Genomic DNA, 15,769 nt, shown 5'->3' on the forward strand with positions numbered 1-15,769 from the left:
ATTGGTGGGCTTTGTGATAAGCTTTGAATGACCTTAATGTATTAATGCAATCTATGCATAATTTAATTGAAATAATAAATCTGAGCTGTTCCATAAAACTATTTTTCGTGAGACAATTTTAAGAGATATTTTTTCTGTATATGGAAATTGAAATGGGGGTCTTTTTTTTGCCCAAGGAATAAAAACACGAGTGCTTATCATTTAATAACTGTAACATTTGTTTATAGCTACATCGAATACACAATACATAAATCTTGAGGCTGCTAAGCTTTTTTGCACAAAAAGAATATTTATAGCATAATAATAGCATATTGCCTGTCCTACTTCATTTCTAAGACTTCTGAACATATTAGAGAGTTGGCCAAGTTTAAAGCTTATGACTCTCCTTTCCAGGTTAAAACAGCCTAGACGTTTAACAAGTTACTGTGTTCTACAATTTAAATTCCTTTCTACTGTGAATTTTTACTTACAATGATATGTAATATGTATATATATATATGTATATGTATGTATATATGATATGTGTATATATACACATATTGCATATCTGAATTTGCAGTTTCTTATTTTTACATATGTTAGATGCAATATGTAATTACATATAATACAAAAATTAGAGATTATAAATCAGTATATCTTTCTACTTTCCCAGATTTTCAATTTTATTATGATATTAAATGTATTTCCATTTCATTTACTATTAGTGTTGTGCTTCTTTTTTTTTTCATTGTATAGATACTGTTTTTTTTTATGATTATTATACTTTAAGTTTTAGGGTACATGTGCACAATGTACAGGTTTGTTACATATGTATACATGTGCCATGTTGGTGTGCTGCATCCATTAACTCATCATTTAACATTAGGTATATCTCCTAATGCTATCCCTCCACCTCTTCCCCCACCCCACAACAGTCCCCGGAGTGTGATGTTCCACTTCCCTGTGTCCATGTGTTCTCATTGTTCAATTCCCACTTATGAGTGAGAACATGCGGTGTTTGCTTTTTTGTCCTTGCGATAGTTTACTGAGAATGATGATTTCCAGTTTCATCCATGTCCCTACATAGGACATGAACTCATCATTTTTTATGGCTGTATAGTATTCCATGGTGTATATGTACCACATTTTCTGAATCCAGTCTATCGTTGTTGGACATTTGGGTTGGTTCCAAGTCTTTGCTATTGTTAATAGTGCCGCAATAAACATATGTGTGCATGTGTCTTTATAGCAGCATGATTTATAGTCCTTTGGGTATATACCCAGTAATGGGATGGCTGGGTCAAATGGTATTTCTAGTTCTAGATCCCTGAGGAATCACCAAACTGACTTCCACATTGGTTGAACTAGTTTACAGTCCCACCAACAATGTAAAAGTGTTCCTATTTCTCCACATCCTCTCCAGCACCTTGTTGTTTCCTGACTTTTTAATGATGGCCATTCTAACTGGTGTGAGATGGAATCTCACTGTGGTTTTGATATGCATTTCTCTGATGGCCAGTGATGATGAGCATTTTTTCATGTGTTTTTTGGCTGCACAAATGTCTTCTTTAGAGAAGTATCTGTTCATGTCCTTCGCCCACTTTTTGATGGGGTTGTTCGTTTTTTTCTTGTAAATTTGTTTGAGTTCATTGTAGATTCTGGATATTAGCCCTTTGTCAGATGAGTAGGTTGCAAAAATTTTCTCCCATTTTGTAGGTTGCCTGTTCACTCTGATGGTAGTTTCTTTTGCTGTGCAGAAGCTCTTTAATTAGATCCCGTTTGTCAATTCTGGCTTTTGTTGCCATTGCTTTTGGTGTTTTAGACATGAAGTCCTTGCCCATGCCTATGGCCTGAATGTTAATGCCTAGGTTTTCTTCTAGGGTTTTTATGGTTTTAGGCCTAACATCTAAGTCTTTAATCCATCTTGAATTAATTTTTGTATAAGGTGTAAGGAAGGGATCCAGTTTCAGCTTTCTACATATGGCTAGCAAGTTATTCCAGCACCATTTATTAAATAGGGAATCCTTATCCCATTGCTTGTTTTTGTCAGGTTTGTCAAAGATCAGATAGTTGTAGATATGCGGTGTTATTTCTGAGGGCTCTGTTCTGTTCCATTGATCTATATCTCTGTTTTGGTACCAGTACCATGCTGTTTTGGTTACAATAGCCTTGTAGTATAGTTTGAAGGCAGGTAGCGTGATGCCTCCAGCTTTGTTCTTTTGGCTTAGGATTGACTTGGCAATGTGGGCTCTTTTTTGGTTCTATATGAACTTTAAAGTAGTTTTTTCCAATTCTTTGAAGAAAGTCATTGGTAGCTTGATGGGGATGGCATTGAATCTATAAATTACCTTGGGCAGTATGGCCATTTTCACGATATTGATTCTTCCAACCCATGAGCATGGAATGTTCTTCCATTTGTTTGTATCCTCTTTTATTTCATTAAGCAGTGGTTTGTAGTTCTCCTTGTAGAGGTCCTTCACATCCCTTGTAAGTTGTATTCCTAGGTATTTTATTCTCTTTGAAGCAGTTGTGAATGGGAGTTCACTCATGATTTGGCTCTCTGTCTGTTATTGGTGTGTAAGAATGCTTGTTATTTTTGTATATTGATTTTGTATCCTGAGACTTTACTGAAGTTGCTTATGAGCTTAAGGGGATTTTGGGCTGAGGCAATGGGATTTTCTAAATTACAATCATGTCATCTGCAAACAGGGACAATTTGACTTCCTCTTTTCCTAATTGAATACCCTTTATTTCCTTCTCCTGCCTAATTGCCCTGGCCAGAACTTCCAACACTATGTTGAATAGGAGTGGTGAGAGAGGGCATCCCTGTCTTGTGCCAGTTTTCAAAGGGAATGCTTCCAGTTTTTGCCCATTCAGTATGATATTGGCTGTGGGTTTGTCATAGATAGCTCTTATTATTTTGAGATACGTCCCATCAATACCTAATTTATTGAGAGATTTTAGCATGAAGTGTTGTTGAATTTTGTCAAAGGCCTTTTCTGCATCTATTGAGATAATCATGTGGTTTTTGTCTTTGGTTCTGTTTATATGCTGGATTACATTTATTGATTTGCATATGTTGAAACAGCCTTGCATCCCAGGTATGAAGCCCACTTGATCATGGTGGATAAGCTTTTTGATGTGCTGCTGGATTCGGTTTGCCAATATTTTATTGAGGATTTTTACATCAATGTTCATCAAGGATATTGGTCTAAAAGTCTCTTTTTTTGTTGTGTCTCTGCCCGGCTTTAGTATCAGGATGATACTGGCCTCATAAAATTAGTTAGGGAGGATTCCCTCTTTTTCTATTGATTGGAATAGTTTCTGAAGGAATGGTACCATTTCCTCCATGTACCTGTGGTAGAATTCGGCTGTGAATCAATCAGGTCCTGGACTCTTTTTGGTTGGTAAGCTATTGATTATTGCCACAATTTCAGAGCCTGTTATTGGTCTATTCAGAGATTCAACTTCTTCCTGGTTTAGTCTTGGGAGGGTGTATGTGTCGAGGAATTTATCCATTTCTTCTAGATTTTCTAGTTTATTTGCGTAGAGGTGTTTGTAGTATTCTCTGATGGTAGTTTGTATTTCTGTGGGATCGGTGGTGATATCCCCTTTATCGTTTTTTATTGCATCTATTTGATTCTTCTCTCTTTTCTTCTTTATTAGTCTTGCTGGTGGTCTATCAATTTTGGTGATCTTTTCAAAAAACCAGCTCCTGGATTCATTAATTTTTTGAAGGGTTTTTTTGTGTCTCTATTTCCTTCAGTTCTGCTCTGATTTTAGTTATTTCTTGCCTTCTGCTAGCTTTTGAATGTGTTTGCTCTTGCTTTTCTAGTTCTTTTAATTGTGATGTTAGGGTGTCAGTTTTCGATCTTTCCTGCTTTCTCTTGTGGGCATTTAGTGCTATAAATTTCCCTCTACACACTGCTTTGAACGTGTCCCAGAGATTCTGGTATGTTGTGTCTTTGTTCTCGTTGGTTTCAAAGAACATCTTTATTTCTGCCTTCATTTCATTATATACCCAATAGTCATTCAGGAGCAGGTCATTCAGTTTCCATGTAGTTGAGTGGTTTTGAGTGAGTTTTTTAATCCTGAGTTCTAGTTTGATTGCACTGTGGTCTGAGAGACAGTTTAATTTCTGTTCTTTTACATTTGCTGAGGAGAGCTTTACTTCCAACTATGTGGTCAGTTTTGGAGTAGGTGTGGTGTGGTGCTGAAAAAAATGTGCATTCTGTTGATTTGGGGTGGAGAGTTCTGTAGATGTCTATTAGGTCTGCTTGGTGCAGAGCTGAGTTCAATTCCTGGGTATCCTTGTTAACTTTCTGTCTCGTTGATCTGTCTAATGTTGACAGTGGGGTGTTAAAATCTCCCATTATTATTGTGTGGGATTCCAAGTCTCTTTGTAGGTCACTAAGGACTTGCTTTATGAATCTGGGTGCTCCTGTATTGGGTGCATATATATTTAGGATAGTTAGCTCTTCTTGTTGAATTGATCCCTTTACCATTATGTAATGGCCTTCTTTGTCTCTTTTGATCTTTGTTGGTTTAAAGTCTATTTTATCAGAGACTAGGATTGCAACCCCTGCCTTTTTTTTTGTTTTCCATCTGCTTGGTAGATCTTCCTCCATCCTTTTATTTTGAGCCTATGTGTGTCTCTGCACATGAGATGGTTTTCTTGAATATAGCACACTGATGGGTCTTGACTCTTTATCCAATTTGCCAGTCTGTGTCTTTTAATTGGAGCATTTTGCCCATTTACATTTAAAGTTAATATTGTTATGTGTGAATTTGATCCTGTCATTATGATGTTAGCTGGTTATTTTGCTCATTAGTTGATGCAGTTTCTTCCTAGCCTCGATGATCTTTACAATTTGGCCTGATTTTGCAGTGGCTGGTACCGGTTGTTCCTTTCCATGTTTAGTGCTTCCTTCAGGAGCTCTTTTAGGGCAGGCCTGGTGGTGACAAAATCTCTCAGCATTTGCTTGTCTGTAAAGTATATTTTATTTCTCCTTCACTTATGAAGCTTAGTTTGGCTGGATATGAAAGTCTGGGTTGATAATTCTTTTCTTTAAGAATGTTGAATATTGGCCCCCAGTCTCTTCTGGCTTGTAGAGTTTCTGCCGAGAGATCAGCTGTTAGTCTGATGGGCTTCCTTTTGTGGGTAACGCGACCTTTCTCTCTGGCTGCTCTTAACATTTTTTCCTTCATTTCAACTTTGGTGAATCTGACAATTATGTGTCTTAGGGTTGCTCTTGTCGAGGAGTATCTTTGTGGCGTTCTCTGTATTTCCTGAATCTGAATGTTGGCCTGCCTTGCTAGACTGGGGAAGTTCTCCTGGATAATATCCTGCAGAGTGGTTTCCAACTTGGTTCCGTTCTCCCCGTCACTTTCAGGTACACCAATCAGACATAGATTTGGTCTTTTCAAATAGTCCCATATTTCTTGGAGTCTTCATTCGTTTATTTTTATTCTTTTTTCTCTAAACTTCCCTTCTCACTTGATTTCATTCATTTTATCTTCCATCACTGATACCCTTTCTTCCACTTGATCGCATCGGCTCCTGAAGCTTCTGCATTCTTCACATAGTTCTTGAGCCTTGGCTTTCAGCTCCATCAGCTCCTTTAAGCACTTCTCTGTATTGGTTATTCTAGTTATACGTTCATCTAAAGTTTTTTTTCAAAATTTTTAACTTCTTTGCCTTTGGTTTGAATTTCCTCCTGTAGCTCAGAGTAGTTTGATCATCTGAAGCCTTCTTCTCTCAAGTTGTCAAAGTCTTTCTCCGTCCAGCTTTGTTCCATTGCTGGTGAGGAACTGCGTTCCTTTGGAGGAGGAGAGGCGCTCTGCTTTTTAGAGTTTCCAGTTTTTCTGCTGTGTTTTTTCCCTATCTTTGTAGTTTTATCTACTTTTGGTCTTTGATGATGGTGATGTACAGATGGGTTTTTGGTGTGGATGTCCCTTCTGTTTGTTAGTTTTCATTCTAACAGACAGGACCCTCAGCTGCAGGTCTGTTGGAGTTTGCTAGAGGTCCACTTCAGACCCTGCTTGCCTGGGTATCAGCAGCGGAGGCTGCAGAACAGTGGATTTTCGTGAACCGCGAATGCTGCTGTGTGATCATTCCTCTGGAAGTTTTGTCTCAGAGGAGTACCCGGCCGAGTGAGATATCAGTCTGCTCCTACTTTTGGGTGCCTCCCAGTTAGGCTGCTCAGGGGTCAGGGGTCAGGGACCCACTTTAGGGGGCAGTCTGCCCATTCTCAGATCTCCAGCTGCATGCTGGGAGAACCACTACTCTCTTCAAAGCTTTCAGACAGGGACATTTAAGTCTGCAGAGGTTACTGCTGTCTTTTTTGTTTGTCTGTGCCCTTCCCCCAGAGTTGGAGCCTACAGAGGCAGGCAGGCATATTTGAGCTGTGGTGGGCTCCACCCAGTTTGAGCTTCCTGGCTGCTTTGTTTATCTAAGCAAGCCTGGGCAATGGCAGGCACCCGTCTCCCAACCTCGCTGCCGCCTTGCAGTTTGATCTCAGACTGCTGTGCTAGCAATCAGTGAGACTCCGTGGGTGTAGGAATCTCCGAGCCAGGTGCAGGATATAATCTCCTGGTGTGCCGTTTTTTAAGCCCGTTGGAAAAGCGCAGTATTAGGGTGGGAGTGACCCGATTTTCCAGGTGCTGTCTGTCACCCCTTTCTTTCACTAGGAAAGGGAACTTCCTGACCCCTTGCACTTCCCAAGTGAGGCAATGCCTCGCCCTGCTTCAGCTCGTGCATGGTGCGCTGCACCCACTGTCCTGCACCCACTATCTGGCACTCCCTAGTGAGATGAACCCGGTACCTCAGATGGAAATGCAGAAATCACCCATCTTCTGCGTTGCTCACGCTGGGAGCTGTAGACTGGAGCTGTTCCTATTCGACCATCTTGGCTCCCTCCGTCTGTTGTGCTTTCTTTTAACATTTACTGTGGCTTTCAGTTTTTATTTTTCACTATTTAGCTTTGCAATATTCTGACATGAAGCCACCTTATTATAGATAACTCAATTCATACTATAAAAGCAGTGTGTTTTACCCGAATAAATTTGATACCAACTGACAAGTGTCATAAAGTTTTTTCTCCAATTAACTTTTTGGTGAGAGTCACCTCAGTATTCCCTCTGGTATTTTTCTTTGATATCTGATCCTTTTGGAGGCTCTAAAAATTAATGCTTCATTAACCTGGTATAAATTAGGGAGCATACCTGGCCATCTATATAGATTTTCTACTTCTTGAATTTAAGAGTATGCTGTTTTTTCTGAATTATGAAATATTTCCAGTTTAAAAACATAACAAAAGTTTATTGTCTTCTGAGTTTAATATGAGCTTCACATTTTAACTTTGAAAGCAGACAGATTTAGTGAGTTCCTGTGAAGAATGAAGATAGGAAAAGTTACTTAGAAAATGCCTGTCGGACTTTTGTGGTGTTATATATTTAACATAAAATTGAATACTTGGAAAAATATTTAATAATACTATTGTATCTCTGTCATAAAAAGATACTTCCAAAACATCAAAGTGACCTCTCAGAAAAGCATTTATTAATAGTGTAAAAAAGATTATTTTGCTGTTATTAATTAGTTCCCCTGCAATTCCTTTTTAGAAAGGTATTGAAACAGACATTTTTCTTTGAGGATCTTATTTATTGAAAACTTTCTAGTGAACAGAAGAAAGAAAAAGAAAGGGAGAGCTGAGAAAGAGAGGAAGGGATAGAAGGAGGGAGGGAGAGAGTCAAGGAGCAGGGGAAGGGAGGGAGGAAGGAAGTAAAGAAAGAAGGAGGGAAAGAGGGACAATGAGAATGGGAGATTATACTGGCAAATCTTTAAAAACTAATGGGTAATTTACTCAATCTGCAACTTACCAATATCGGATTTTGTCAGAAAGATATGAGGTGAGAGTAAGCTGTGATTTTTAAATTTAATTCTAGATGTCTTTTAGCAACATACCAGTAAAGAAAACTGAAAAGACCCCCACTCTTCTGAGGCTTACAAGATAGAGGAAGCAGGGTGATCAAAACTAAGCAATAGAGAGAAGATCAATGTATCTTATATGGAACATAAGATATGCTAATATATACATATTAATATATAATTATATTTATGTAATTGTTATATATAAATATATAATAATTATATGATTACATACATTAACATAAGTAAACTATGTTGCATGTTAGAAGCTGGGGAGTGTTGTGGAATAAAAACAGAGCAGGATTAGGGAGAAGAGAGGGCAGAGGAGGGCATAATTTTACTCAGTGTGGTCAGGATCAGGCCATGTCTACCATACCAGTCATTTCTTTAGTGCTTCTTTCAATTAATTCCCATCCCCTACAGGAAGTTTGATTTCCATCACCATAGATCACTTTATTCGGGTCTAATACATCATATAAATGAAATCACACAGAATTATACTGTTTTGTTTCTGATTTTTTCCTGTCAACATACTATTTTGGAGTTTTTTCTATATTTTTATATCAGTAGATAATTTTTCATTGTTGTATAGTATTCCACTGCAGGGATGTGCTACAATTCATATAAACATTCACCTGTAATCAACTGGATTGTTCATAGTTTTCAGCTACTATGAATATAGTTGCTGTAAACATTCTTGTACAAATTATATTATACATATATATTTTCATTCTTAGAAGAGAATTGTTAGATCAGAGCATAGGTGAAGAAAACTAATGTATAAGACACCGTTGAATAGTCTTCCAAAGTGATTGTATTGTTTTCTATTATAAGAATGTATGAGGTCGGGCGCGGTGGCTCACGCTTGTAATCCTAGCACTTTGGGAGGCCGAGGCAGGCGGATCATGAGGTCAGGAGATCGAGACCACGGTGAAACCCCGTCTCTACTAAAAATACAAAAAAATTAGCCTGGCGTGGTGGCGGGCACCTGTAGTCCCAGCTACTTGGAGAGGATGTGGCAGGAGAATGGTGTGAACCCAGGAGGCGGAGCTTGCAGTGAGCCAAGATGGTGCCACTGCACTCCAGCCTGGGCGACAGAGCAAGACTCCGTCTCAAAAAAAAAAAAAAAAGAATGTATGAGAATTAAATTCCTCTTAATTTTTGGCAATATTTCATGTAGTAAGTCTTTTTCATTTCAACTATTTTAGTAGTTATGAAATTGGATGAATTGTATCTCACTGTGTTTATAACTTTCTTTTCCCTGTGGAATCATGTTTGGCAAATTACCTTTCATGTGAATGTTGGTTGTGTGAAAAAAATATCTGTATAGTTGGTATGCCCATTTAGTATTGATTGCTTTTCTTCTCATAATTTGTGGAAACACACCCACCCACCAACACACACACAATATATATATCCGTACACACACACACACATGCACACATTTATTCTGGATACAAGTCTTTTTCCAGTTAAATGTATATCTATTAGTTCCCCACAGGCTGAGGCTGTCTTTTTCTTTTTCTTGTCTTCACAGTTTCTTTATTTTTTTAATTTATTTTTTATTTTACTTTAAGTTCTGGTATACATGTGCAGAATGTGCAGGTTTGTTATACAGGTATACATGTGCCATGGTGGTTTGCTGCACCTGTCAACCCATCATCTAAGTTTTAAGCCCTGCATGCATTAGGTATTTGGATTAGGTATACCTAATTAAAAAGTCAGGGAACAACAGATGCTGGAAAGGATGTGGAGAAATAGGAACACTTTTACACTTTTGATGGGAGTGTAAATTAGTTATTTCTTGTCTTCGGCTAGCTTTTGAATTTGTTTGCTGTTGCTTCTGTAGTTCTTTTAATTGTGATGTTAGGGTGTCAATTTTAGATCTTTGCTGCTTTCTGATGTGGACATTTAGTGCTATAAATTTCCCTCTTGACATTGTTTTAGCTGTGTCACAGAGAGTCTGGTATGTTGTCTCTTTGTTCTCATTGGTTTCAAAGAACTTCTTCATTTCTTCTTTAATTTCTTTATGTGCCCAGTGGTCATTCAGGAGCAGGTTGTTCAGTTTCCATGTAGTTGTGCAGTTTTCAGTGAGTTTTTAAATCCTGAGTTCTAATTTGATTGCACTGTGGCCCGAGATAGTGTTTTTTATGTTTTCTGGTCTTTTGCATTTGCTTAGGAGTGTTTTACTTCCAATTATGTGGTCAATTTTAGAATAAGTGTTATGTGGTGCTGAGAAGAATGTATATTCTGTTGGTTTGGGGTGGAGTGTTCTGTAGATGTCTATCAGGTCTGCTTGGTCCAGAGCTGAGTTCATGTCCTGAATATCCTTGTTAATTTTCTGTCTTGTTGCTCTGTCTAATATTGACAGTGTGGTGTTAAAGTCTCCACTATTATTGTATGGGAGTCTAAGTCTCTTTGTAGGCCCCTAAGAACTTGTTTTATGAATCTGAGTGCTCCTGTATGGGTGCATATATATTTAGAATAGTTCGCTCTTCTTATTGCATTGATCCCTTTACCATTATGTAATGCCCTTGTTTGTCTTTTTTGATCTTTTTTGGTTTAAAATCTGTTTTATCAGAGACAAGGATTGCAACCCTGCTTATTTATTTTTTTGCTTTGCATTTGCATGGTAAATATTCCTGCATCCCTTTATTTTGAACCTATGTGTGTCTTTGCACATGAGATGGGCCTCCCGAATACAGCACACCGATGGGTCTTGACTCTTTATCCAATTTGCCAGTCTGTGTCTTTTAAATGGGGCATTAGCCCATTTACATTTAAGGTTAATATTGTTATGTCATGATGATAGCTGGTTATTTTGCACATTAGTTGATGCAGTTTCTCATAGTGTTGCTGGTCTTAATATTTTGGTGTGTTTTTGCAGTGGCTAGTACCAGTTTTTTCTTTCTGTATTTGGTGCTTCCTTCAGTAGCCCTTGTAAGGCAGGCTTGGTGGTGACAAAATCCCTCAGCATTTGCTTGTTTGTAAAGGATTTTATTTCTCCTTCGCTTATGAAGCTTAGTTTGGCTGGATATGAAATTCTGGATCGAAAATTTTTTTCTTTAAGAATGTTGAATATTGGCCCCGCTCTTCTAGCTTGTAGGGTTTCTGCAGAGAGATCCACTGTTAACCTGATTGGCTTCTCTTTGTAGGTAGCCTGACCTTCCTCTCTAGCTGCCTGTAACATTTTTTCCTTTATTTCAACCTTGGTGAATCTGATGATTTTGTGTCTTGGGATTGCTCTTCTCAAGGAGTATCTTAGTGGTGTTCTCTGTATTTCCTGAATTTGAATGTTGGCCTGTCTTGCTAGGTTAGGGAAGTTCTCCTGGATAATATCCTGAAGTGTGTTTTCCATCTTGGTTCCATTATCCCCGTCACCTTCAGGGACCCCAATCAATTGTAGGTTTGGTCTTTTCACATAGTCCCATATTTCTTGGAGGCTTTGTTTGTTCCTTTTCATTCTTTTTTTCTCTAATCTTGTCTTCATGCCTTATTTCAGTAAGTTGATTTTCAATCTCTGATATCCTTTCTTTCGCTTGATCAATTGGGCTATTGATACTTGTGTATGCTTCACAAAGTTCTTGTGCTGTGCTTTTCATCTCCATCATGTCCTTTATGTTCTTCTCTAAACTGGTTATTCTATTAAGCAGTTCCTGTAACCTTTCATCAAGGTTCTGAGCTTCCTTGCATTGGGTTAGAACATGCTCGTTTAGCTCAGAGGAGTTTGTTATTACCTACCTTCTGAAGCCTACTTCTGTCAATTCATGAAATGCATTCTCCATCTAGTTTTGTGCCCTTGATAGAGAGGAGTTGCATTCAGAGGAGAAGAGGCATTCTGGCTTTTGGAATTTTCAGCATTTTCGGGCTGGTTTTTCCTCATCTTTGTGTATTTATCTACCTTTGATCTTTGAGGCTGATGACCTTTGGATGGGGTTTTTGTGGGGGGGTCCTTTGTGTTGATGTTGATGTTCTTGCTTTCTGTTTGTTATTTTTTCTTCTAACAGTCAGGCCCCTCTTCTGCAGGTCTGCTTCCGTTTGCTGGAGGTCCACTCACCCTGGACCCTGTCTTCCTTGGTAACAGCAATGGAGGCTGCAGAACAGCAAAGATTGCTGCCTGCTCCTTCCTCTGGAAGCTTTGGCCCAGTGGGGCACCAGCCTGATGCCATCCAGAGCTCTCCTGTATGAGGTGTCTGTCAACCCCTGTTGGGAGGTCTCTCCCAGTCAGGAGGCACGGGGGTCAGGGACCCACTTGAGGCAGTCTGTCTTTTAGCAGAGCTTGAGTGCTGTGTTGGGGGAATCCTCCTTATCAGGATCTGCTGCTCTCTTCAGAGCCAGCAGGCAGGAATGTTTAAGTCTGCTGAAGCTGCACCTACAGCCGCCCCTTCCCCCAGGTGCTCTGTCCCAGGGAGACAGGAGTTTTATCTATAAGCTCCTGACTGGGGCTTCTGCCTTTCTTTCAGAGGTGCCCTGCCCAGAGCAGAGGAATCTAGAGAGACAGTCTGGCTACAGAGGCTTTGTGGCTCTGTGGTGGGCTCTCCCAGTCTGAACTTCCTGGAGGCTTTGTTTACACTGTGAGGGAAAAACTGCCTACTCAAGCCTCAGTAAGGGTGGACATCCCTCCCCCCACCAAGCTGGATCATCCCAGGTCGACTTCAGACTGCTGTGCTGGCAGTGAGAATTTCAAGCCAGTGGTTCTTAGCTTGCTGGGCCCCATGGGAGTGAGATTCGCTGAGCAAGACCACTTGGCTCCCTGGCTTCAGCCCCCTTTCCAGGGAAGTGAATGGTTCTGTCTCACTGTGGTTCTAGGTGCCACTGGAGAGAAATAAAACAAACAAACAAACAAACAAAAACAACCTCCTGCAGCTAGCTAGCTTGGTGTCTGTCCAATCCCAGTCTTGTGCTTGAAACCCAGGGCCCTGGTGGCGTAGGCACATAAGGGCATCTACTGGTTGGAGGGTTGCAAACACTGTGGGAAAAGCATAGTCTCTGGGCTGGATAGCAGAATCCCTCACAGCTTGCCTTTGCTGGGGGAGAGAGGCTCCTGGCTGCTTGCACTTCCCAGGTGAGGTGATGTCCCACCCTGCTTTGGCTCATCCTCCGTGGGCTGCACCCACTACCTATCCAGTCCCAATGAGATGAACAATGTACCTCAGTTGGAAATGCAGAAATCACCCGCCTTCTGTGTTGGCCTCACTGGGAGCTGCAGATGGGAGCTGTTCCTATTCAGCCATCTTGCTAATACCCTTCACAGTAACTTTAAAGAGAAAATATTTTTAATTTTGTGGAAGTCCAATGTATCGAAGTTTCTTTTGTGTTCTTTGCATTATTGTGACCTATCTGAGAAATCTTTGTCCAGCCCAACATTGTGAGGATTTTCTTCTATGTTTTCACTTGAAAGTTTTGTAGTTTTACCTTGTATATTGAGGTACATAATACATTTTGAGTTCATTTTTATTTTGTGTGAGTCAGCAGTTATGGTTAATTTTTGTGTGTTTCTATAGAGATATCCAGTTGCCCCAGTAGCACTTTTATTTTGAATGTCAAAATAAAAAACAAAACATATTCCAACTGAATCATTCTGTTATCTTTATAAAATAATCAACTGATCAAATATAGGCTAGTCTGTATCTGAAATTTCAAATTTTTCTTTTATTTTCATGTGATTTGCTAGACTAAAGCCATACTATATTGTCTTGATTTTTGAAGTTAGAGTAAGTCCACCAACTTTATTCATTTTTCTAGGATTATTTTGGCTCTTATGGCCTTTTAAACTCTCCAGGTACACTTTGAAATCAGTCTCATCATTTATAAAAATATTGGTGCTAATATTTCGATAAGATTTTTTTAACCCATAGATACATTTTGGGAAATTTTACATCTTAAAATATTTAGTCTGCCAATCTATAAACAAACTAGGAATGAAATAAAACATCCTCTGACTAATAAAGAGTATGTACCAAAAACCTAGAGCAAACAACTTATAAACATATCTATGTCTTGAAATAGATTTTGGCTTCCCAACCTGACAAAAATAATAGACTTGTCCTCCTGATAAAAACAGTGATAGATTAGACAAAACATATGAGATAACTGTTTAGGTTTTGAAATCTGGATAGTAAGTATTGGGTTTTTGAGAGAAGGGAAAAAAAGAGATGACTTCCATGATTACTCTGGTTTCCTGATTGGGGTACCTTTCTTATTATGACCCAGGGAGGTGTAGCCCAAGCAGAGTGTATGTCTTATGGAGGGGAAGCACAGATACACTTTCTTTTTTTTTTTTTTTTTTGAGACGGAGTCTCGCTCTGTTGCCCAGGCTGGAGTGCAGTGGCGCAGTCTCGGCTCACTGCAAGCTCCGCCTCCCAGGTTCACGCCATTCTCCTGCCTCAGCCTCTCCGAGTAGCTGGGACTACAGGCGCCCGCCACCACGCCTGGCTAATTTTTTGTATTTTTAGTAGAAACGGTGTTTCACTGTGGTCTCAATCTCCTGACCTCGTGATCCGCCCGCCTTGGCCTCCCAAAGTGCTGGGATTAGAAGCGTGAGCCACTGCGCCCGGCCAGAGGCACAGATACACTTTCTAATCTGTGAAGGCAACTGAAATTTACAGGGAGATTTGTCAAGGAGGAGGATGTAAGGGGAAGTTGGAGTGGAGGGGCAAAAGTCCTCATGAGACTCACCTTGGGTCCTTTGAAAATGTCTGAGCTAAGATGGCAGAAGACATTAAATGTTGCGAATGTTAAAATTCTGGCCCAATCAGAAACAAGACAGCTCACTGAGAGGCTCAAGTATTGAGTGGTGAGCTATGAAAATCCACGCCTAAAAATAAAGTTCAAGTTCTAAGATAAAGTTTATGCTTGTCTAGTAAACACGATAAACCCAAGGTTAACGAGGAAGTTCTTTAAAAGCATCCAGGGCAAAGGAAAAACTTCATGTGGAAAACAATATAAGTGATGATCGAATTTTCATTAGAAACATTGGAAGTTGGAAAACAATCGATATTTGATAGCTGCTGAAAGAAAGCAATATTGAGTCCCAAATCTATATTCAGCAAAATCATCCTTCAAGAATGAAGGTAAAACCAGGGCATTTTCAGATAAGTGAAAACTAAATGAATCATCACCAGCACATCTGCAATCCCAGAAAATAATACAGGTAGTTCTTCAGGATGAAGGGAAATATTGCCAGATGTTAATCTGAATATAGAGGAAAGCATTAAATATATCAGAAATGATAAACACATCTACTAGAACTAGTAAGTATGTATAGCAATATTGTAGCATAAAAGGTCAATATCCAAAAAATTATTTCTATATAGTAATAAAAACATGCAAGATGTTATACTGGAAACTTCAACGCATTAATGAGAAAAATCAAAGAAGTGTTAAACAGTTGGATACATATGCCATGTTCATAGTTTGGAAGACTTAATATGTTGTTAAGTTATCGTTTCTTCTCAGATTGATCAATAGATTTAGGGCAAATCCCACTGAATCACAATGAACATTTTTTAGGGAGTAGTAGTAGACAAGATTGCTCTAAAATTTATATTTAATAGCAAATCAACTAGAATAGCCAAAACTATTTTGATAAGAAGAAAAAGTTGGAAGACTCATCCTGTCTGATACTAAAACTTACTACAGTAATGAAGGCAGTGTAGCACTGACAAAGAAATACACAAATATCAATAAAATAAAAACAGTCTAGAAATAACTTACGAAAAGGCACTAAGAAACATAGGGTGAAAAAAAATCTTTATTTCAGATATGTTCATTTGCCAAATTCATAGAGCTGTATACTTAAAAAGAATAAATTTTACCTTATATAAATTTTACCTCAATCAATATAATCTTAAAAAATAT

This window comes from Nomascus leucogenys, chromosome 7b (genome assembly GCF_006542625.1).
Source record: "Nomascus leucogenys isolate Asia chromosome 7b, Asia_NLE_v1, whole genome shotgun sequence".
Taxonomy (NCBI): Eukaryota; Metazoa; Chordata; class Mammalia; order Primates; family Hylobatidae; genus Nomascus; species Nomascus leucogenys.